This window comes from Ctenocephalides felis, unplaced genomic scaffold, assembly GCF_003426905.1.
Source record: "Ctenocephalides felis isolate EL2017-DRISC unplaced genomic scaffold, ASM342690v1 CF-g0.4_SCAFFOLD_01827, whole genome shotgun sequence".
Taxonomy (NCBI): domain Eukaryota; kingdom Metazoa; phylum Arthropoda; class Insecta; order Siphonaptera; family Pulicidae; genus Ctenocephalides; species Ctenocephalides felis.
In genome coordinates this window covers 2,230-28,917 of record NW_020537981.1, presented here as the reverse complement: position 1 = coordinate 28,917, position 26,688 = coordinate 2,230, and the positions used below count along the sequence as shown (strand labels likewise).

The 26,688-nt window shown below is 28.1% G+C and overlaps 1 pseudogene; it reads right to left on the bottom strand.

Moving 5' to 3' along the window:
- Nucleotides 1-25,938, bottom strand: LOC113374470 (annotated as a pseudogene).
- Nucleotides 25,939-26,688: the final 750 nt, after the last annotated feature.

Genomic DNA, 26,688 nt, shown 5'->3' with positions numbered 1-26,688 from the left:
CTTCAAAAGCAGCTGATAGTCGTTAATTCGTTGGAGTGGCAATTTCAGATGTTCAGTCAGACTCTTATCGTCAGACAAACTTTGAGAAATTTCCTGAAATAAAACATATTTTTAATAAAATATGTAATTAAAAAACGTGTTATATATAAGATGCTATGTAAAATATTATAAAAGTGAATACGAAACACAAACTATTTATAGGAATTAATAATTTTCCATACGTCTCTACAAGTGATTTAACGTATTAATATAAATTCTGTCTTGCAGACAAATGTCTCTCAAAAAATTGTTAAAATTCATAACAACTGGTATCAGTTATTAATACCCAATTATTGATAGTTATAAACTTTCTTATATATATATATATATATATCGAATATTATATATATATTATATATATTAATATATATATATATTTTTATATATATATATATATTTATATATATATATATATATATAACATTATATACATATTAATGTGTTTTATAATATATTACAGTTTAATTATATCCACTGATGTCATATAAAATTATAAGTCGAAACGAATAGGAAAATAAGAATTATCAAAAATCACTTTTTTCAGTTGGTTTAAGATTCCATTCATACATTACAACATCAAAATTCACAAGCCAAAGAAAAGATAAGAAAAAATAAAAATAAAATAACAATAAACGTTATTTTACATTGTCGAACAAATTATATAATTCTCATCATAACGCTATTTGCCAACTTTCTATCTTTAAAAATGCTTACTTAATTATTAAGCACGCATTTTAGATTAGATTTATCATATTTAAAATATCCTAATAAGCTTTTATATACGTTCTTTTTATTATATAAATACAATTTTCTAAAATTTTAACTTCTGCTCACTTTTCCATATTTAATTATTGATTGTGTATGCAATACATTCATAAAACCAAATATGCTATATATACTACATATAATCCAGAACAAAAATACGAATAGTAATTTTAAACACTAAAATATATTTTTGATAGTGATGCATAGTTCAAAATACATGATTATGCAATTTCTTCAACACCTTCGCAAATGAAAATCATCATGTGTTTTCACAATCTGCATTCTACAAGCATTCCTACGCTCTTATGCGAATTTATGATATTTTCGTAGTAGCAAAAATTATATAATGTATAATATAACGTTTAATTTTAATTTAATCAAATATTTTCAAAAAATTGGTATCGTGATGAAAACGTAAGATATTGTATGAATCAACACATTCTAACAATCTCTATGTTCAGCGAAAACGTCAATGTTTACGGTGGAGACGCCGATACAAATAATACAAAAATGAACCACACTTTGAATATGTTGAATATTATCTCAACAGTTACAAGTATAAAAGTTATATATGATATTATAATAAGCATCTTAGTCCGTGTACGCCAAAAAAGAAACAACATTGATCGCATCGTTTGTCATTGTTCCAACATCTAATAATTTACTAATACTTTGTATCCACTATTGAAGCTCAGTATCATTTATTATATGTTTTATATCATGTAAAAGGATTATTATATTAATTTCTATGCTTACTTATTTCTTATTATCATATCATTGTATTTAAAATAATTACGACTAAATAAAAAATAATAAAGAACTGTTTGAATATGCGTTTATGTGTCAAATATTTCTAACCATTTGGTTGAAATATTCTTTTATTTTTCAGAATAAGATGAATAGAGTAGAGGCGAAAAGACTTAACAATCTCAAACTTTTTTTTATTTTCTGTTCTGTATTTAATTTTAAATCAATATTTAAAATCTAAATATCTAAAATATTTGTAAAATGGATATAATAAATAGTTGAATTAAATTTCACAGAGAAGCTGAAATGGATTTATTTTCAATGGCAAACTCTAAATTTTACGTGTAAGGAAAAACATGACTAATTGTAAGCATGATGAGAAAGATGTTCCGGTAATTAATAATTGCAATAAAAATATACATAAGACGTGATAAACTAAAAGCGATAACCAACTACTCAAACTTAAACTCAAACTCAAACAGTTGTAAAATGTCATCTAAACTGATCAAATCATCAAAAGATACACACACACACACATATATATATATATATATATATATATATATATATATACATATTATATGTTTCAAAGTCGAACAAAAAATCCACAATATATATATATATATATATATATATATATATATATATATAATGAGAACATATGATATAGGATTTATAAACTACATTATATACTTAATTATGATTACTATTTTATATATTATCCTGAGAACAGTCTAAGTTCTACAATATTTTCTGCATCCCAAGACAATATTGCATAAATCGCATTGACTATATAATTTCGTGTTTTGGTACATTAAATATAATCGGAAAAGCAAAATCAATTTATACCAGGTTCTAACTGGCAACTTTTCAATAAATGTGTTAAAGAAACCGCGATATTTTTAAATAGATATTGATAAATTATGAGAAAATTTATTATATAATATTTTATTGAGTGAAAAAAGTGTTAAGTAATTTATTTTATTGATTCTGAAATTTTTGTGAATTCTGTAGCTGTAGGTAATATAAAAATTTATTTTTTCATTACATCATCACAAAGTTACCTCAATAACATGAGAAGACAATGAAAAAGCATGACTTTAATCATAAAAATAGTAAAAAAGCTCTATATTCGTAAATTAACAAAAAAGTAGTCAAAATCATCAAATTTTGACTGATGTTTCAGTTACAAATTAATTGTTATTTCTATTATATTATGCAGGTAAATCCTAATAAAACTAAATTAAATTCAAGAAACTAATCGAATCGAACCAAATACTAGCCTTGTTGTTTAAAATACATTTCAAACCTCAATTCAATTAAGACCTCAAAATTCACATATAACAAACTTCTACGCTTGTTACAATCAATAAAGGAACACTGATTGAATATAAATAATCAAACAAAGTGAAAATCAGTAAACTAAGTAAATATGAATTTCTTTATAACTAGAATTAAGTAATGTCTCATAAAACGTGTAATACGATACTTATATTACTTAATTCAAAATTCTTTCCCGGTAAACACGCTAATATATATAGAACGCTATGCTAAAAAATTGGCAAGGCTAATACTAGGCTTCACATGCAAATAGACACATTCGCTTAAATGATTTACTAAACAATTTGATAGATTGCAAGGTGTTGATAATTACAAAATGCTATAAATGTATATAAGAAATATTTACCAAATTGAAACTTGTAAAATGGTAATCCAAAATAACTTTGCACGGTATTTCACAAATATATTATGACACTAACACTGAAAACTGTGGATACTATTATTTTTAAAGGCTCATGTATAAATATATAACATATACATATATATGTACATGAATTTATACACAAACACATATACAGTATATGCATATGTATGCGTGTATGCCCGAAATACACATAAACACACAAATATATATATATATATATATATATATATATATAATTTGAGTTTTAATTTGAAATATGAAAAAATTAATTTATTGATATTGTATATGATATTAATATACAAATATATAAGTATTCGAAGCAATCACTGTGAAATTATTTTAGATTAAAATAAAATGTATTTATATTTTATAATAAAAAGTATATATAAAATTATTACACGTAAAAACACTAGAATTGAATTCACAAACACAAAAATTAAATCCAAGCAGAAAATTGTTTACAAAAATAAATAATTTAGTTTCTCTAAATCGTTTACTATAGATATATACATACGCGAAAAGCAAAACACAAAAACTATCTTTTAGATATGTATATATGTATATAGACGATCGTATCGAAACTTGACTATAGACTGAAATCTCCAAAAAGTTTGCAGTATATATTTTGAACGAGATAAATTCTAAGCGAAATTTGCCGAATGGCCGCACACAGCCGACAAGGCGTTTTCATTTGGCAAAATGTCAAATCAAAGTAACCGTCGTGAGATGACCCGACCAGGAGAACGGCGACCGGCTTATGATACAACGATTTCGCATTACTTGATATTCAAAGCAAAAAAGGTTATAAAATTAGCATCTCTATGGAAATAATTATAAAATTTATTTCTACTTATGAACACTCATCGAATTATTCTAGTTTGGAATCATTATCAAAATTTTTTTCCCAATTTAATTTATATTCCAATTTAAAAATAATAACGTTAAAGCATTAATATCTAAATTCTGAAGGGACAGACAAAATGGTATATATGGACAAATGACACAGTGGCCTTATTTAAAAATTCACTAGTTTTAGTAACGTTTCAGCGACTGTATAACGTTAAGAAAGCAATGATCACAATCCTGTCAGATGTTGAGCGTCATTGTCACAGTCTTGTAGCAGTAATTAGTTCAAACGTGTATCGCGTTTTAAAAAATCATTTTAGGATGATTTTATCATGTTTTGGGGACTTATTTATTAAGATTTGTAATTGTTTCAATTAAAATCAATACACCTATGCACTATGCAGTGATTATCGTCAATTTTATTGCAACAATCAGGTGTTTCATGAAATTTTGATTAATTATTTATTTATGTTCAATTTCAGACTAAATGATATAGTACTATTCGCAAGCATTACAAAGTTAAGTAAAAAAAATTAAAACATGTCAAAGTTGATTGGCATTTAACTTCTACTCCATGTATGCTAGTAATAATTGCTAAAAACAGATGAAAGGATCCACCGTTAAAAAAAAACTTGAATTTGTAGCATAAATTTATTTCTCCGTACTAAGCCCGACGACGTATGACTTGATTCCTTTGGGCTCATGCTTTATGTGTTGATGACTCAAAGTGTACCAAACAATTTCTTCGTAAACTGCCTTCTTAAAAATATGCATCTCAGTATGTCCTTAACCTATGTCATTTTGTCCTTAAGGAGGTTGTTCGTTTTTTTTTACAAAAAATGCAAGGTATTTGTTTTTGTTTTTCTCGAAATGTATTTATCATAGAGACATGCGGTTTTTTTAAACAAAAATTACAAAATCATAGAATATTACAAAATAATCTTCTTTTTTTTTCGCCGTCATTTTTTAACCAGGGGGCGCCAAAGTCGGCCTTGCAAAATCGATCTCTTTTGCGGTGCCACAGATAAATCCGTTGCGCATCGCCCGAAACAAAAAAAAAAGAAACTACGTTGAAGAAGAAGTTTGAATCCAGTCCCCCTACCAAAATGAAAGAAATAAAGCAAGAAGGAAAAAAATGGCAGCTATTTTAAAAAAAAAGTGTTAAAAAAGGCCTTGTTATTGGGGCGAAAAGCTTCGCAAAATTTTTTTGCGTTATGTTATCAAGTTGTTTGAGGTAGGGGGACTAGGTATTGCAGTGGTGAACAAATTAAAAAAAATGCAAGTCGATCCGACTTGTAGTTTTTTTTTAATTTGTGGCACCGCATTGAAAAAAGTCATTTTGAGAAAAACGTATTTAAAGTTTTTAATAAAATGTACTAAATACACCATTTAATTTAATGTACTACATACACCATGGTGTTCAAAGATGGACATCATTAAAAAGGTCATGTGCATAAGGTATTATAATGAAAAAGAGAGCAGCTGGCATACAACAGCTTGCGAAGAGATGAAAAAAACGGTTTCAGAGGATCATACACATAGAGATATATATATATCTATAACTTCGTCAAAAAAATAGATATTGAGATGATTTTTTTTAAAATAATTCTAAGCTTTCATAATATCAAAAAATCTCCAAATCGAAAATAAGTTTCTACTTAATTATAAGATATATATTATATTACTGGTAGTCAATAAACCAAAGATCATCTAAAACGATTGAGACTGGCTCATATTTATTTATTAACACTATGCCGTCCGGCGACACCACAGTGGTGCCGGGCGCGAACTAGCGCTCAACAGCCGGCGACACCACAGTGGTGTCATGAGCACAGTACCTTCGTTTGGCCATTGGCAAATATCTTTCATTCCTGTTGGTGTTTTAATTTAGATAACAAAAAGTTATACCCGTCAACATTAGTAAGACCTAAAAATTTGTAATTTTTCGATAATATCCAGAATGGGCGGGGACAAGCAAAGTGATAACGAATTAGCACTACCGGCGATAAGTGAATAAATTTTTGCAAGACGTGCGGACGGCAAAGTGTTAAATATCATTAAATAAATAAAAATGTATAAAACCTATGAAAAACCTATGCAATTTTGACCATAATTCTCCTACTTATGTATGCTTTTTATTATTTTTGTTTGAAATTATTATCAACCTTAGTGTTGCACATATATACACTCTTTAAAAAATTCTTGTTTGAAATCATTGTTTGTTAGTGATTGTGTTTAATTTATAGCCGCATATCAATCGTCAATAGATGAATTAATATCGATATGTTTCATCCATCTATGATCTTAGGTTTAGATATAAAAAATAATAAAATTAAGTTTTATATGAACACACTCCTACAACTATTATAACTTAGAATCGTTATAAATTTTTTAAAATCTTATAGTGACATTTAAATCTTCATCAAATCCAATAATATCGATATGTTCCATTCATATTTGACCTTAGAGTTAATCATCTATTCATCAATGAGTTTATGTTATTATTTTGGGAAGAAATTATTTCTACATGCTGGAACGTACTGTACTTTCCTTTGAGTGCTATTACTCAATTAGAATAGTCTATTTTAATACAGCTAGTGTCCAGATTACTAAATTGAATATAATTAGGCTATGATAATATAATAGTAATTATATTTATAGAAACAAGTGAAAAATATTCTTGCGTAGTTTTATTGCTAAAAGACAATTAATTTTAAAGCAAACATGACAATAAATTCATCACCGATTCCATGTAAATAGATTTATCTTAAACAGCTCATTCGATCAAATATTTGCTAGTCAATAATATATATATATATATATATATATATATATATACATAATTTATTTTCAATAATTTTCAACATTTTAGTATATTCGTATAAATACAAGTATATAAGTTTAGGATGGTAAAAATTTTGGAAGATAAAAAGAAAAGATTTTATGGTATATTAATTTTTTCATTTGATTACAGACTCTGACAATAACTCGGATGGTCTGTGTCTGGCATCAGAAAATTGTTATAGTTCATTAGCACTAGAATCACATATTAGTCTACAGCTTCTGAAATTTTAATACTGCATGCAAATATGTACTTATACTTTAACTCTATAACCTAACCTTTCTCTATCTTATTTCATGTTATGCATTCCAAGATTTATATATATATTACATTTTATATATGTATTTATATATATATATATATATATAATCATAAAATTCATATTTAAATTTACGACTATAAACTAACTAGGCCAAGATTCTTGTATATTTCCAACGTAGGCTATTTAAAATAGGTTGCATTATGCTAAGAAACAAAAAAAAACAAAGCATTTTAATGGTGAATTCTGTATTACAACACAAAATTTTTGGCATGGGCATGTTTAATAATTTGAACATAATAGTTTGCAGAAACGGATTTGGTTTTAGAAAATACTAATAATTGAAATTCAAAACAAACAAATTTATATAGAAATAATAATAGAAATATTAATAATAAATATTTATATAGAAATAAAATAAATTTAGGAATTCGAGTAGTTGAGCCAAAAATAAAAATTGACAAATTTGAAAATATGATAAAGAATTTTCCGATTTTGTTTTAAATCTTTATTTAATTAACTATAAAGCTTTTTATTTAATTTCTGAAGTATGCATGCGTATCGATACATAAATAAGAGACAAACTTAAATCAAGGTGAAATTTTTTTGAAAATATATGAAATGAGTAAACGGAGACAGTGCATGTAAGAAATATTTTTACCTCCCAAAATTATTTTCGCGCTTTATTGAATAAATATATATTGAATATACGATCGTAATATCGTATATATATATATACTCGTATATATATATATATATATATATATATATATATATATATATATAATTCTTGTTATGACTAAAACATTAATCAAAATGGCAGATTAAATCCTAAGCTGTTAATACCAATATAGCTGAAATTTCCTCGCCTATACTAAAAATTATCTAGATTACTAAAGTTCATAAAATAGTAAAAGTAAATAAATAACTAGTTTTTGATGATATATGAGAATAAATAAATATTAAGAGACTAATACAAAGTATCGTAAATCTATCATCAAAAATAAACGCATTTTTGCTTCAAAGTCGAATAACTTGTCGAACATTCCAAACTATCGTTTATTTGAGAGTCAAAAATTAATTAAGAAAAATAAACATAGTTCAACATATATATATATATATATATATATATATATATATACAATTTGTATGTATAATAGAGATTTAGGATTAAAATTCTCCTGTATATATAGGGCATGAGACGCTATTTCGAGAAGAGTATCGTGTTATTCTGGCAGTGGGCCATCAGCCACATTCGTTGTGTGCGTATTCGCAAAATTCGCGCGTCGAACGGTCCACATAAGCCGAGACTCCTTGCGTAATGGTAAACAAGAGCGAGGGCGTAAAGCAGGGACGAAATCAATCCGATCTAATCGATTTCATTTTTTTTTACTAATTTAACTAAGTAGATATTAAATGCGTTCCTAATGCTTATATATCAAACTGTTGAAAATATACTCTTCTCAAACTCACACACACACGCATATATACAGGGTGTCTCAGACCTTTACGTCAAGCCCAAACGGGGTTGTTTAAAAGTTAAAAAAAACAATAACTCACGTTGTTAGAAAATTATGAGCTTTTAATCGCAACATAGAGCTATGGTGAAATTTTGACAATTTTTTTATTATTGTAATTAATTTTGTAAGTTTAAAAAACAAAACAATTTTGTCCCAAGTTTCAAGAATTGAGACTTTTTGTTGAACTATGAATTAAGATTTTTTTTACACCGGTCGACTTCGAGAATCTCTTCTTTATAAAATGTCCTAAAGTGTGGCAAGTTTCATCAAAACTTGCCGCATTTAGAAACCGATTCTGCCGTATAACAGAAAAATGTTATGGAAAAGCCATGTTATTCAGAACTTTCCATACTAACATTGACAAAAGCCATGCTGTTGGTGAGCAGTCAGGCAAATTTCTCAGGTTGTCTGATGGAGAACATAACCTAGAAGCCGCACAAATGACAAAAAAAAACGATGTTAGATAACATTGTGTTTCTGATACAGCTCCATAACATACGAGTGACGTTGCAGTTTATGTGTAAAACGCCTGAATGCACAGCAAATACATGACATTTTGACAGTATTCAGTATGATTCATTAGCATAACGTATGGAAGTCGGAGCGTAACATGGCCTTGCCATAACATTTATGCCGCAGAATCGGTCCTTTAATGAGGTTTGCAAAATGGTAATATATTCATACTAATCTACAGAGAATAATTTCAAGTACTACGATGCCCATCGCCAAATTTTATTTGACCGAAACGTGTTAAGGACAGTACTTACCTCACCTAGTATCAATAACAATAATGTGCACTATACCAAAAAAGAGTTAATGGATAATAAATGATCTGATCTAACTCTTCGGGCTAATACAACCAAATACACAACCGATACTATGGTGAACGAGGAATATATATATATATATATATATATATATAATATATATATATATATATATTAGGGCAAGTCACTTAGGCACATATGATTTTTTGGATTTCAGAGATCAAAATAAGATACTTTTGCTGAAGAAACCATACCTCTAAAACGAATTCTGATGGCCCGTGCATTGACCCTAAAATAAGGGTTAAATTTTGAAAAACCTCTCAGGGGTTGATCCAGGGAATGGGTGCATTGGTCTTCCAAAGTTAGTAGGAGCGGTCAAACATTTGGAAGCATTGAGGCACTCTAAATGGGTGAAAAATTTTTTTTTTCAAATTTTAACCCTTATTTTTGGTGCGGGACATCAGAATTTATTTTAGAGGTGCGGTTTCTTCAGGAAAGTACCTTATTTTGAGCTCTAATATCCGAAAATTATATGTGCCTAAGTGACTATTTTTTATTCATACAAATCGACCCGCTTAATATATATCGTGCTAAATTGAATGACTCGTATAAAAAAAAAATATTGTTTATTTATTTATACTTTCATAAAAAAGTTGTGATCTATATAAATTAAGCCTGTTATATTTCTGCATAAAAAACAACAAATGGCTGTTTATTAAAAGCTGTTTGGCAAAAGCTGTTTCTAAATTTCAAACATTTTATTATATTTATTTAATTTAAATCATCTTTCATTCTTTTTAGTTGTTAAAAAAAGATGCTATAAATTGACAAAACTTCATGATCGCAAGTTTTATTATTAATATTATGATTAGAGACGACAAAATTATAAGTATACACAAACTGTTCGCCGAAACATGTGTAAACATATTATATTATTGAATAGTATTATGTACAAAGATCCATTCCTATATTTTCTAATCCTCATTGCTAATTAAAAATAAATTCGAAAACGGATAAAGTGGATCTATAATTAAATGTGATCTTTAAGGATTTAGAGACACGAATCTAAAGTGTCAATTTGTAGATATTTTTCATTTTCTTCCTTCTTTATGGTATGAAATATTTATTTAACATATTTAAGTCCAATATTTATTTTACAAATATGTTGATGATCGAAACTAAAATAACATAAGTATCATAAACGTATTACCGCATTAGATAATTAAAAAGAAATGTATTACCGCATTAGATAATTAAAACTGATTTAATAAAAAATAAAATAATAAAATTCAGATGCATTTTACATTTTAAACGAATGCAAAAATTGAACAACAAATAGTAGTATATTCTTTCGTAAAAAATAGAAATCTTCCAAAAATTTATTCTAATAATATATTTGTATGTGCTTCTTTAAGCACAAACTCGCCTAGTAGATGCAACTCTCTTGGCGTAGGAGATGAAGAAGGAATTTTAGTCGCTCTTGACGAATAGTTGTTATATTTTTTTGGGCATCTACTGATGTAAAATCCAATAATATAATCTTACTGCCCATTATTCATCATCATATAAATATTATTCCTAATTGGGTGCAAGTAAATTCTGACGACCACCGCTTTCATGTGAATTTTAAAATTTATGTTCCTAATTACTAATGCATTTAAAAACAATGCATTAATAATTGCATGTTGAGTTCAAAACTATCATTAATAACACAGGTCCACAAAATAAAAAATAATGTATGATTGAGTGTGCGACATATCGACATATGTCTTCCAATGTAAAGTCAGAATTGGGGGTCAACTGCAAAACACGGAGAAAAATAAAAAATAACAAATAAAATTTTCGATCTAGTTATTCTTCTGCATAATAATTGTAATCTTATCATTTTTGTCCTGATGACCTGAGTAACGGCTTTCTGCAATGCTTTTATAATCTTTATTGAATTTTTTTTGTATATATATTTTCAAATATGTGCAAATATGTTCGGAGATTACCCAGGGAGCATAATCATATTTTGCATTGGAAAACTTATGTCGCATACTCAATTCAGACAACCTATTCATTTTGTGGACCTGTGTAATCGTCGATGTAGTGGTGAGTTCAGCAAATTTTTAATATGTTATTAAACATATGCAATAAACAATATGAACTATAATTTATGGTATGGAAATATATATATATATATATATATATATATATAATAAAAACCTCAAAATAATCCTTGGCTTCATCGTTTTCTGCTAGAAATCTTGAGCTCCAGTTTCCGCCAGGCAGTACTGTGCATGCCGATCGAAGTCGCGTTCCAAACGCAGGAAAGTTTTTCCCAATAATCGTGGCTCGGACGCGTAATATTTCACACCTTCCAACAAAACTCTAAGGAGGAAAAGAAAAAATGGTAATAAGATAGAAATGAATTACACTTTTGAAAGCGGCTTTACATATCCTTATCTCCTTCAACTAATAGAAACTCAACTTTTGACAAAACAACTATGAGAAATTGTGTGTATATGCAGTGCCAGCCAACGCGCAGGGATCCTTGTCTCATCTTCACATAAGAATCAATAAATAGTAAAGCAAATTGATTAAAAACTAGTGGTGCATGGCATCGTGCCTTAAAGCAAATTGCTGAAACTTCCGTACCGTAAATTATTAAAAAAGCTTTGCAAAACATTGAAAAAATTGGATTTTTGAGCAATATTGAAATTTTTGAAAATAATTGACTTCTTTGAAAAAATTTTTTTTTATATTTTGATTGAAATTATTAACTTTTTTTAGATAAACTATTTTTATTGTTAGCACTTATAGATAACTTGTATAAATGTAAATAATACATGCAATATTAAAAATTAATTTTAAACAAATTTCTAAACGCATTATTTATTTTTTTCATGCCGCAGTCATTTTGACTGCTTTCAGGCATGTAGGTATAGTCAAATCGTACGCCTTTCTAGTGTTAACAAATCGCGCTGGATAGCTGATTTCGGCTCGAAATATCAAAGCGCGTAAACGTCGCGTAGTCGTCTAACGTGTAAACATTGGTAGTAACCAATATAAATGTACATAAAAATTTGTACTCATTATTATAATCTTTATAAAATATCTGATAATACGATGAAAATATGCCTAAGAATCATTTTGACTGCCAAATGGCATTATTTTTACTTTTTTCATTAGATCTCCAGAGATGCTGGACCTGCCATCACAAAAATTTCACCTGTTGTTTATTTCATCAATACAAGTATAATGTTTTTGAATTATTAAACCGGACGCTCTGTTATCTCAAAAACAAATACCATTTTGGCACTCTTTGTCCGTATCTCCAAAACGACTAACTGCCTTTGACAAAAACTAATAAGCACTTCTCCTTATCAGTAGAAATCGAATGTTTTTTGAATTATTCTAATCGGTGATCCGTGTTTGCGAAATCGTCGACGAAAATTTGTATTCGCACACACACACATACATCCATTTGCTCTAAGGTTCAATTCTTGTTCAAAAACCTCTGAAATATAAACATATATAAAAATTTTCATTTTCAATTTTTTTGCGATTACTATTTATTACTACGGGATTACTACGGGAAGTTAAAAAATTCGACGCGGCGCTACGCGCTTCGATATTATTAGTTTTATTATTTCAAAATTCTCAAACATTTTTTTTCTTTTCAAATTTTCAAAATAATTTAAAGCTCTCAAAATACGGTACAGAATACGGAAAGTTTCAGCAATTTGCCTTAAGCAACGATGCCATGCACCACTAATAGTATTCTTATAAATTTTTTCACAGAGCTTTCGGCCGCCTCTGCCTATATAATCTCAATATTTATTCATATAATAAGTAAAAATTCAAACCGACGCTGAAAATCAAAACTAGAAATAAACAGCTCCAAAATGCAACACGCAATCATTTAAGTTTCAATTATTTTGTTGGTTATTATCATATTATATGCTAAATATTTAACTCCTTAAATATAAAACATTCTGGATCATGATTACAATATTGTATGAAAAAATTATTATTACGTTTTGTGGAATTCTGCAATCTCGGCAATATTAGAAAATATCACATCTAAATTATCGCGAACAAGCCTAGGCACTTTTCCTGGTTTCGGCCTGGCGTATCTCGTAACCACGTAGTCCAGGTCTCGGCAGAAACTCTTCTTCTGTTTCTATCAGTTCTTTGACAACTGCTCTGTAAAATTAGAAATAATTCTAAATCATCTCGTTGCTCTAAAAATATTTCATAAGTAGGTCAATAGTATTTATCATAAAAAATACATTAACATGCAATCACAAGAAGTGAGAATAGATCGAATAATAGATGAATTTAGTGCATTTTTGTTGTATAACTACGAAATAAATATTTATATTAGGCTTGCAACGAATAGTATATTCGTCAAAATGCCGAATACCGAATATTCGGCATGTTCCAGAGACCGAATATCGAATATTCGGCAACTATTCGGCAGGCTTTTGGCGCCGCAACTCGTTTGTATTCATGTAATTACTATATTAGTTGTTATATTATAACTCGCTATGTGTATATTCAAGTTGTATGCCGAGGCTTGCAACCACTATTCGGTTACTCTTTGTTATTTGGAATATTTGGCGCCATTTATACTATTCGGCCGAATACCGAATATTCAAGTATTCGGTATTCGGCCGCCGACCCGAATAGTATAAAATATGTGATAGAAAAATTTACTAAATAGTAATTTACTATTTGGTATTTGGCCGAATATTAAAAAAGGTGCCAAATATGCCGAATACCGAATAGTAACCGAATATCGGTGCAAGTCTAATTTATATAGCTCTGTAACTCGCACCAAAAATTTTGTCCACAAGGTTAATTTTCTGGATTCTCAAGGATTATTTTTTTCATAAAATATACCAAATCAAGAGTTCCATCCTTATGATTATATGTATATGTGGAAAAAATATTATTTAAATTCTTTTCAAAAAATTATCTGTGATGACTTATCAAAGTTCACAAAAAATCGTAAGCAATAAAATTATACAGTATTTTATAACCACTAAAAATTTAAATATATATAATTTACGAATATACGCTCCATGCTATTAGAATACTAACAAGTGAGTACTGCAATTTTCAAATATCGGTTTTGAATTTACATTTATTTTCCATTTACCACATCAAATATATAAATAACAAATATTAAACTATATAAAATGCAATAAATATATAGTATAATCTGAACGATGCAGATCAAAAATGTTTGCATGGATTAATATAGAAATTAATGCATAATTTACTACATGTAAATATTTTGTAAAAATTAAATTAAATTAAAATTGAATAAATTTCTTTCTTACAATATTACAATTAATTTATTACATATCATTATTATATATCATTTTATTGATATATTATATATTAGAGATTTGTTATTAATGGTTAAAAAATTCGATGCATTCTCAAAGATTCAATGTGGATTCAATATGTACTCTAATCTGCATATTAGAGGTTCTTATCTGCGCTATGAAAAATTCTGAAAAAAAACTATAGGTGTATACCAAAATTGATTTATCATTAAAAAAAAAAAAAAGATTTTGATAATCGTTTGTTTGAAGAAACATTTAAGTTTGTTTTACATTATTTATATCATGAAAATTCTATTGCTATAATTTCTGTGAAACAAACAAAATTAAGAATGATACTGTAAAAACTTTGGTTCAAACATTTTGGCCATAAAACTATAACGAAAAAGTACCGCTGTTTGCATTTAATGCAAATAACTTTTAATTATAATTGTTTTAAACATGAGCACTTTTTTGATTCGTAAATAATATAGCAATAAGGAATATTGTAGGTAAAATTAAAAAATATGCATAGGTATAACCAAATTAATCTAATATTTTAACTGAGTTTTCCAACCTCTGTTGACGTATTTGATTCCTAGAATGTCTAAAAGTTCAATACTATACAGAATTGTGCCAAAAGTGCACAGTATATGTAGCCAACTTTTAACTTTGTGCTTAATAACGTGTTTCATAAATGTGCAGGTGATATACATAGTAAAGGCATCTTGAATTACAAAATTAACATTATTAGTCAGCAGCAATTAATTGCAACAACGCTCTGGTGTTACTGAATTATCACAGACTCATTCTAAGATTGATAGAACAAAATATAATTAAATAGTCAAGATCAATTATCTAGTTTGTGAAATTAATTTGCTAGCATGATGCCCACAATAATAGGAAAAATTAGAATTGCTCTTTCATTAATTACTTATTGTATGAAATATACTGAAAGACAATAGTAGTTATATAAATAAATAAGGTAAAATATATTTCGCTATCAATACAGTATTTTTTTTAACAATGTGTATAGTACAATATATATGAATATACACACAAACGTATATATATAAGGACGGAAAGTTATAAGGAGTGTCATCTTTGTAAAAAATATGTCCATGAAATAAATGTTTCAAACAAAAGTTGTATTCAAGAAACAAGCATTATGATTATGATGAATGAAACAGAAATACCTACCAAAACAAGATTTATGACATTAGTAAAGGTTATTCTTTAACAATACATCTTTAGATTATAATTTTTAAGTTGATTAAATAGTGTAGCTATTATTCTCTGCAAACTTTTCAAAATAAAAAATAAAATGATGGATCCTTTTGCCCCTTGGCCGTTCCTGTTTACGACGCCTATGACACAAAAGGAAGCAAATCTTTGATAAATAATAACAGAAAACCATTTTTACAAAGATGAATTATCTGGGAATTTACTGAACATAATTAGTTGTTTTGTTTTATACGTGTTATTGTAGTTTGGTTTTCAGAGAATAATTGCTAAGAATTATATTGGATGTGTGTGCTCCGCCCCTTATGAATTCATCTTTTGAAAATAATATGTCATTAAAAAACTTACTCTCTTCTGGCCGCCGCTTCATGTTGTCCTTTCGCGCTCGAACTTTTCTCATGTTTATCAGTTGTCTTATCTGTTTTCTCAAGAATGTTCGAGGGCACCCATGCTTCGCTGCCATCCGATAAACGAACAAGATATCTGGACACGAAAAAAAAAGATTTTATATAACAATAAACAGTTAATGAAATAAAGATATCACAACAACTCATATTATGTTAAAAACAAAACAATACACTCGCAACAGAATTTTAATGCCTTTCGTTTTTGCATAACAGCTGCTGTTTTTGAGTTTTTAGTCATTTCGGCTATGATTATCTCGACTTAACAAATAACCAAGAGTTTTATCTGCTATTTTTGGTATGACTCCGACTTTAAGATGTTGTGTGCATAATTCAGATAGATTTAGATACATCTGTGGTGATTATGTTTTTGAATAATACCGAAAACCTTGAATTGCGCAATCAAGATAAAACATGGGTTCATCATATTATGTGCCAAAATTGCGTAGTGTGCTTACTTTAATGTCAAAAAAAGCTATAATTTTAATACCGGCTTAATTTAGAGAAAACCTCACAATCACCACGACGACTGTTTGTTCTGTGTGGTAAACATCAATAGAATAAATTCAAGGGATAGAAGCAAATTATACACTATGACATCAATGGTCTTGGGGTCTACTTACGTTCAGCTACATGACCCCTATCCATAGTTAATTATGATCAACCTAGAGCATCAAAATCTTCGGCCTCCCATGTAAGACATTGAGAGACCAATAATAAAAGAGAAGACAGGAAGAGTTAAAACTATTCGATGATCTTGAAATTAAGGAACTGACAAAAATCCACGGTTCGTGAATTCTATGAATATTAATGAGAAGAAAACCAGAAAATCAGGCGAGAAAATCCTCCAAGACGTGGAATATCCACGTGCTGGCTGATAAATGTTAGAACTTACGGCGAAATCAATGAGACCATGTCCACGTCCTTTGAAAGCATAATAAAAATATGTGTTATTTTTCATTGCGATTTAAAACTAGTGCATTGATATATCTCAAGAACTAAAGCTGTTAGCAAAGTTCTGTTAATTTTCGGAATCAGCAACCTCGAATTACTTAAAAATCATCATGACAAATCTGTAAAATTTAATTGTTTAAGTATTAAAGTAACAACTTTTCAAAGAGGATTATTAAGTTAAACGTATTGATCGTAACTATCACGAAAAAATATATTAAATAATGTTAAAATCAATGTCGTCAGAAAATTATGAGCTTTTAAGTGCAACCCAAAACTTTGGTATAACTGTGAGTTTCCGCGTACAATAAACATTTGTACTGAAAAACTTTTTGAAATCAATATTTTTTAATATTTTTAAATTAGTTTTATTATAAAATAAAATTATATATAAATTACAAAATTATTTTAATAATTATGTTCGACTTAGAAACTAACGCCTATAGAAAACAGACCGAATACGTAATAGTACCGAAAGCACATTTCTGAAAAACGTTAAAAAAACGATTTTAATGTACGAAATTAAAATTTCAGTGATTGTTAATTAAAAGACAACTACAAATATAGAATAAACGCCAAAAAATTTTCTTTTAATATTATAGCATTATTTCCTTTGGGGGCACAACTTGAGCAACTTTATCCTACCGTAAAAGTATATAGTGTAATATATACGTCTTGCCAAAGGTAACATCGCCTCTCGACATATGATGTTGGAAAATGTAGATGAATATCAGCTACTGAAGCTGAGAATGATGTGTTAGTGTCCGAGATAAGTGTCACATTTATTCACTGTTTTTAAATATAGAGTCAAAACTATCAATTTTCTATTTCTTAGAATTCACTAAGTCCTGCGGTGGTTTGCAATCGTCATGAAAAGGGTGCGGGATCGAATACTGGACATTCATTTTTTTATAAAAGTTTTGTCATACGATACAATGATGTATATATATATATATATATATATAAATATATAATTGTTGTAAAAACAAATCTCTTTCGTATGCGGAAATACGTTTTATTATTGAAGTTGATGATCTATCTAGGCCGATGCCATCAAAATTCTATTCCCAGTCGGCGCTTCTCTCCACGCACGGAATTTTCTGGACATTGGTGTCAAAATGCAACGTCACAATTAATTAGCTTGCACATCAAAAGTGTAATTTGTAATCGATAGTATAATAGCAGATGTACATATATTGCAGTAATGCAAATTCGTTACTACTTTATATGAGCATAAAGACACTGATGTTACATAAAAAATACAACACTGCCAAATAACCAGTAACTACTTTAATATAATATATATTAAAGTAGTTAGTTTCGATGTTGAGATATGTGAACATAACAAGCCACTAGTTTATTATTTCATTAATTTTTCATGGTTTGTTTCTATGAAGCAATATTTTTAAAAATGGTGTGTTATGCTTTTTCCTGATTATTTTTCTTGTTTTTATGAAAAACACAGGGTCGAAACATACATAATGTATAGTTGACTATTTATTTCTTCTTATTTCGACTATTTGAATAATTAAGTACTTAAAAGGAATTTTCTAGAAAGCTCCAATGTTGTTGTTTTCTATTTTTCTATATAGGCAAGTTCTTTTAATTTACTAAACTAAATTTTTATACCCTTGTCACGATACCAAATATATTTAAAAGTCTTATTTCGACTATTTGAATAATTAAGTACTTAAAAGAAATTTTCTAGAAAGCTCCAATATCGCTGTTTTTTATTTTTACTATATAGGCATGTTCTTTTAATTTACTAAACTAAATTTTTATATCCTTGTCAACGTACCAAATATATATAAAATAAATACTTTATACAATGAACAGTAGTTAAAAAGTGTATTTAATAATATCAATAATAATTCCTTTAAAGATAATTTGGTAATATATCAGTATTAAAAATGATTTAAAAAGCTTTAAATGACTAATTAAAGCTTTAAATGATTAATTACAAGTTTACACGTTTCATTTATAATTTATGAATTCTTACTATCGTAGTATACACACAGCATAATTTTTAATATAAAATTGATTCTTTACACACTTCAATCTGAAAATAGTTTCATAATGATATGAACAACTTTTTCGTTGATTTGTTGACTTTCAATAACAGTCTACAAAATTTTTTTCAAGTACAAAAACTTTGGAAAAACTAAAATAGAAAATTACAAGTCATAAAAAACCATAATTCATTTTATGTTTCGCAATTAACTTATTTATCAGTGATTTTTTTATGAATTATAATATACTACTACTATTTTGGCAATAAATATAATATTTCAATAAAAAATAATGCATAACGTTTGTGATTCTAATAAGACTATTTGGTTCAGCTCGCAAATTCGTTGCAAAGAAATGCTACAGTTTCGACTTGAAGACTCAACACGTGATCGAAGCCAGACACATTGCATTGTTCATTAACATGTTAGTGATTTATTTCTGCACATTATTAGAGATTGTTTTGGCAAACATTGCACGACAGAATAATTTATCGAATTAACTAATCTCTGTAACATGTTTGACTGATTATGCTTCACATATAATACATTGCACTAATCCGTAATGTCATTAACGTTAATATTTAATCGGATAAATTAACAATAATATGTGCAATATAATTAAAAATGATTAAGTTTTTGATTTTGAGAATAATGGGAATGTAATTTGGTCATAATTTTGAGAATACTAAGTCTATAAATATAAACATGGCTCTATTTGTATTAGATTGACTAATGCAGTAGCTACTACATTAGTCAAACTAAGAAATATCAATACAAAATAAAGTAGCGGATACTGGGTACGGTTGTGCCACTATTTTTTGATCAGTAATATTTTTTTAATTTACCAGTAAGCTGGGAGAAAGGTAAAGTAATGGTAAATTGGACATTTGTCTACATGGAAATACTGAGATACTGTACTTAAATACGATTGGTTAGTTCATCATATCACACAAAATAAGGTGTGCACAACCCCAGGACGGTTGTGACAAGAATAAATATAAGTTTAAAAACAATAGCTATAAACAGTAAAATGGTTCATAATGACTTTTATCGTCGTCAGTAACAATAATCTGTAACGCAGCACAACCATTTAAACAAAGCTTATGAATATAATATAATAATATGTAACAAAACATAATTTAAACAAAGTTAACAAGAAATCTTTGTAGAAACTTTTTTTCTTCTTGTATTGAATTTTCTTTTTCTTTCACTTTCGTATTCTGTCTTAGTTAAGTTATATTTTTTATTATGTTAAATCTTCACCCGAAAAAAACATGAAATACATGTAACAACGCATAATTTCGAAAACATATTACCGTTATGACTAAGTTAAATTATCTATGCAAAAACGAATTGCTGGTAATTAAATACTAAAGTTCAACTTACAGCAAAACAAAAAACAAAAGGATCTATCTGTATACAAATAACAGTTATTACTGAAAGAAATCGAACCTGAAAACTTACTTTTGACCCTTTAAAAGCAATGAGATCTATAGTAGAGCGCTCGCTAATAGCAATAATGGGCACATCTTCAAACAAGCTTTTGCTAATTTAAAAAAATATATACATATGATAAGAACAACTTTTGCCTCCACTGAATTTTAGAGCACTTCCTTTATTTTCTGTTTCGAATAAATAGTTTAACCTTATATGTAAGAAATTTTGTTCTAAAGTTATAGTTTAAACGACGGAAAGCATACAGATGAACAAGAATGACAACATTTGCAGAATTCGTTCTTAAATGAAGGGGACTATAATCATAACATAACTGACAATGAGAACTTGACGCCGGCTATAGCCAATTAACAAACATACGTGTTATGGTCATCAAAATTGAAACCAAGAAGCATTTCCATCTTAAATAAATTCAGAAAAAATCATTTTACGTGCAAATAGCCAATCTCGTCATAAAAGCTATTTTTGAATACTGTATGTTCGAATTATATGCAACGGGTTTCAATTTATTTTGAATTGTATATGCAGAATTCATTTTTATGTGCGTCGGGTTCTGCGTGCGTGTCGAAAAAATGAAATCGTACTATAGTTGTGATCAAACATCACGCTTGCTTGTCAGCATAAATATTTATCTAACAAAATCATATTTATAGAACCACGACTCCACATGAAACATTATATGTGGAACAGGAAATTGTGAAAATTGTAAATAATATTTCATAGACACAACATTATTCCATCTAATGATCTGGTACGATTTGGTAAGTTACGCAAATTACGTTCGTTTACACTTATCGATAATAAACGAGAGTTAGTGGAAAGATTACTACAAGCTTCATGAACTATGGCTACATTTAAATGATTTTTAAAGATAATATTTATTTCTTTAATAATTCAATAGGATTTGGTTAGGGACGGCTGACCAGAGTTAATAACATAGTTTGCAATACAAAATTACTACATTAAATTCTATTTGGATCCTATGCATTTAAATTAAATAATTATAAGATAAATATTTGGTACCATAATATATGGCTTGTATGTTCCATTATGTTACCATAAATTGTAATTAATATTTTTGAGGGTTTAAATAATTCAATCAAATTTTGAATATTTCGCCCTTTTCACTTAAACAATTGTATTTGGTTTTGGCGAAAGTTAGGGTTCACTAAAATTAATAACGCTTAAGAACTAAAATTAATTGGAAGAAATTCCATTTTGACTCAGCGTTAAGAAATCGTATAATAAATAATAAAAATTAAAAATATAAGTTTATTATTAGTTTCGAACTCTAAATCCAAATGTTGGAATTTTATTTTCAAATATCAAAAATCCATTAACGTTATATGTTAGTTGGTTCATTTATTCTTGAATTCAAATGCGATTGTTGTATGAAAACAAATTTTAGCTGCACCGTGTGACAGATTTATGAATTTACATTACAGACCTGTATACTAATTTTAGCAATAGATTACAGAACTTTGCGTGTTCATTCGCAATAAATCATTCTCATTTAATTTGAGCATAATAATAAACAATTAAAATGGTTAATTAAAAAGAAAATTTATTTGCTTTAATATTGAGTTCTATTAGATCATTAAAAATTTGTTTAATATGAGGTGTTTTTTTAAAATAAGAATCAAGTCGAGATGGAAAGCTATGTTTTAATTGTTGGGATAAAATTTTAACAAAAACAGAAAAATGAGTACATTGAAGGACACAAGAAAAAATCTTAAAATGATGAGATTGACATGATATTTAAGGACTGGACATATAAACCGGACTAAACAAGTTTTTTTAAATTTATTTTTTATTATATTAAGATTAGGAAAGTAACTGTGAACGTTTTAATCCAGGATGTGATTAGAGAACTAGGATATGCTTTGATGAAAGATAAAATTCTAAATGAGTATAAAAGTCAAGAGAAGAATCATTGGATATTAATGGCCTTTCGAGTTCCTTAACTCTAATATGAATGAGTCTATACATATGGATCCTAAATTTTTACTTTTTATCATCAACCCTATTTTTTTATAGTCATTTCAATTATCGATTAATTTTTCATCCCACTTTCGGTTAATGCATGTGCCTCAAATTAACAACAAAAACCAAATGATTTCCGTCAAGGGTCACCTACCCGTAATACTATTTTTTCTAATACTAAGGACTAATTTTCCTAATTTGAATATTATACGTTGCGGATTTTAAAAATGCATTTAACTTGTGATTGGATCTCATTTTACTTCAATTCCAATATTCCATGGCTTACGAAAGAGCTAAATTATCAAGTATCAAGACCAGTGTTACCAGAAAAGTATGTTTTAATTCCGACTATAATGTCTGAATGATAATGCCTAAAGAGCAGAAAAAATGTAGAGATTGAATATAAAAATCTAAAGATTCACTTGTTTTTGAGGTAATCAAGTGCCATACAAAACTATGGTAAAGCGGTAAATTTTTAACACAGAGTTTTTAACATTTCATTCGATTCGTTAACCATAGCATACTTTAAAAATCAATGTTTAAATTTTCGTAATTCAAAAATGAATAAATTAATAAAAAGCACGGTAATAATACATTTATATATATATATATATATATATATATATATATATATATATACAGGCCCGGTCCTGGGGTCCTCAGCGCCCGCAAGATTTGTTCTAGCGCCCCCCCCCCAATAATTTTAACTGTTTAAGCATTTATTATTAAAATTATATAAATATTTACGTAAATTCTTTAAATTGATTTTTAACACTTTCCACTCGCGAATTTTCGGCATCCGAGTCGAAGGGGTTAATAATTCTGGATTTAGTACACAAAAAATTAAATATAATCTAAACGCTTATAAAATACATGATTCTAATTTTTTTTAGAAAATCGAAGAGATTTGCGGGTTGACCATAATCAAATAGTTTACATTTTCATATGTGTAATATTAATATTTGGATTTTGAAACATTTTACTTATTTTATTTTCAAACAGAACACTGTTTTTCATGTTGATTTTTTAAACTTTATTTAATTTTTTTTTCATTATTCACAATATCCAAAATTGTATCGTAAACTTCTCCTTATTGTTATCGTAAGGACCGAATTGTATTCATATTTACTTTTCCATCTGATTCAGAATATCAGATTGTTGTTTTAAAGTTAAATTTTTAACGTATTTTATTAAAAGATGCAAAGAAATTACATATTTCCTTAACTATATTGAAAAGCTTAGTTAATAAGTAAAATTAGTACGGACACCAATAGGTGTCCAAAAAAAGCTCAAGATTTTTGTTTCTAGTACATTTTGCTTCAATTTTTCATATTTGCTCCATTTCCATAAATCTAACCACGTATGCCTTCAACGTCCAATTTCATCAGATGCGAAACATTTTCAACAAAAACAAAAGTTACTATTCAGTTTCTCGGTCTTAATTTAATAAGCCATTTTCTATGGATTGACTTCCAATTTTCCATGTTTTTATATTATAATTTGTATCTATTTTTTTTAACAAGTTTCGTTCAAACTAAATCAGCTCGTAGTTTTTCGTCAATAATGCCCAATAATTTAAACTTTCGTAGGTTTGTGCTTATGGGTTTGAACACTAGACAATTTCTTTTTTGAGTCCACATTAACTTCAAACATCAAACGAGAAGAATTTAATAAGTACATGAAACAATAAGCAGAACAATAATTTACTAATTTGCAGAGTAATGAATTGTTTCTACTGATATCACATTGCAAACTGAATATGCTTTTGTGTCTACGTATCCATTAAGTTAGATTGTTTATTATAATCTATTAAGTATTCTAAATTTTATATTAAAAAAATATATATTATAAATTCTATTTCCGAATCTCGTTTTAGCGCCCCTAAGGCGTGCGCCCGCATTTTTTGCATGCATCGCATGCAAGGCAGGACCGGCCCTGTATATATATATATTTATATATATAATATATATATATGAATATATAATATATATATATATATATATATATATATTAGGGTGGTCTGTATAAGTGGTGGTATATATTAGGGTATATATATATATATATATTATATATATATATATATATATATATATATATAATATATTAGGTGGTTAACAAGGACATTTTCAAATTTCTCTGCTTCCAAAGGCGCAAATGCTTCCAAATGAATAAAAAATTAATCTCTAATAGTATTAGCTCTTAATATAAACATTTAGATAGAACACACGCCAATTGAAAGTTTCTTATATTTGTTATTAACATAAGTCATTAAGTAAATTCTTGCGCCGTTTCAGATTAGATTGACACTTGCAGTGTCAGATTAAAATCAGTTTCAGATTAGATTGAACACTTGCAGTGACTATCAATGTACCCCATGAACATGCAGAATGTGGCATGCTTTGCAGTGGCTAAACCATTTTTTATTATTTGTGTTAGCTTTCTCTTTCACTTATAGACTACATACTTTCAAATTCACAATCAGTTTGTTTTAACCCTTTCATGTACACAGATTTTCCACGGGATAAATAAAATGTTTATTTGCTCATAAACTTTTCAAGTTTGGTTTATTAACAGTTTCGGCCATCGACATGTATTTAGGTGTAACATATATATGCGTTTTTCGGCTCTAACAACTGCCTTCCCCAAACGCATATATGAGTTCTTCGGCCAACTTAATGATGTGCGTAAAACGCATTATGCGGCGCTCGTCCCCAAAGGGTTAATACTAAAATTTTTCTAGAAATATTTTATATGACAGAATTTTTTAATTTTTCAGTAGCTTACGGATGTTTTAATCAATCAATTCGAAAACAAACTTGATGTGAATAAAAATGAGAAAAGTATATCAACGATACTAGAGACTAGACTCACCTCTCATCATCAGCGTGAAATTTTTCTTGTTCAACAGTACTGTGAAGTATTCGGGTCGATTCGTCCTCTGTGGAGTCAACTTCCATTACTGAACGCTGTCGAGCATCCGTGTGATTCCGTCGCGGCCTCACCGACAACTTGTGCTTGGCGAAAGAAACTGTCCAAGAGCCTGTGCTCCGCGCGATCCGGCATGCCGAAAAAGTCGCTAAAAGCATCTTCCATGACATCGATTCGTGAACGTCTTCGAAAAATATTAAAATATTATTTTCATTACATATTTGAATGACATGATTAACAATGTGTCCTAGATATTTACAAGCCATATGTACCATTTTTCAAAATAGAACGCAGGATGTGATAATAATTAGAAGAGTTCATATACATGTTCAAAATCTAGAGACATTTCTATAGTTGGTAAGAATTTTATTAAAAATTCAAAAAGTTTGAAAATGATAGAAAAAGTGCAATTTTTTCAACTAAACTTAACTCAATTATAAAAAAAAATACGAATGAAATTATAAAAAGACTAGTGGTGCATGGCATCGTGCCTTAAAGCAAATTATTTGAACTTTTGAACAAAAGTGGTTTTCTGAAAAATTCTCAGTATAGCTACAAACCCCCAAAAATGTAGTAACAAAATATATGCATATTGTTAAAATCCCTATCATTTTGTAAATCTATAAAACAAACATTTGCTAAGAGAAAAAAATTTAAAAGTCCTAAATTTAAAATGGCTTCTACTACGTAAATCTTATAAGAATTCTGATTATTGTCTAAAATTTCAAACAAATACTCATCTTGCCATTAAACAGCCGTTTTTAGTTTTATCTTCACCAAATTCTACCAAACTCTAAGCATTATAAATACAAATTAATGCTTTTCCAATCATTTAAATCAGTTCAAAAATTGGTGCATGGCATCGTGACTTAAGGCAAATTGCTAAAACTTCCTGTACCAAAAATTAA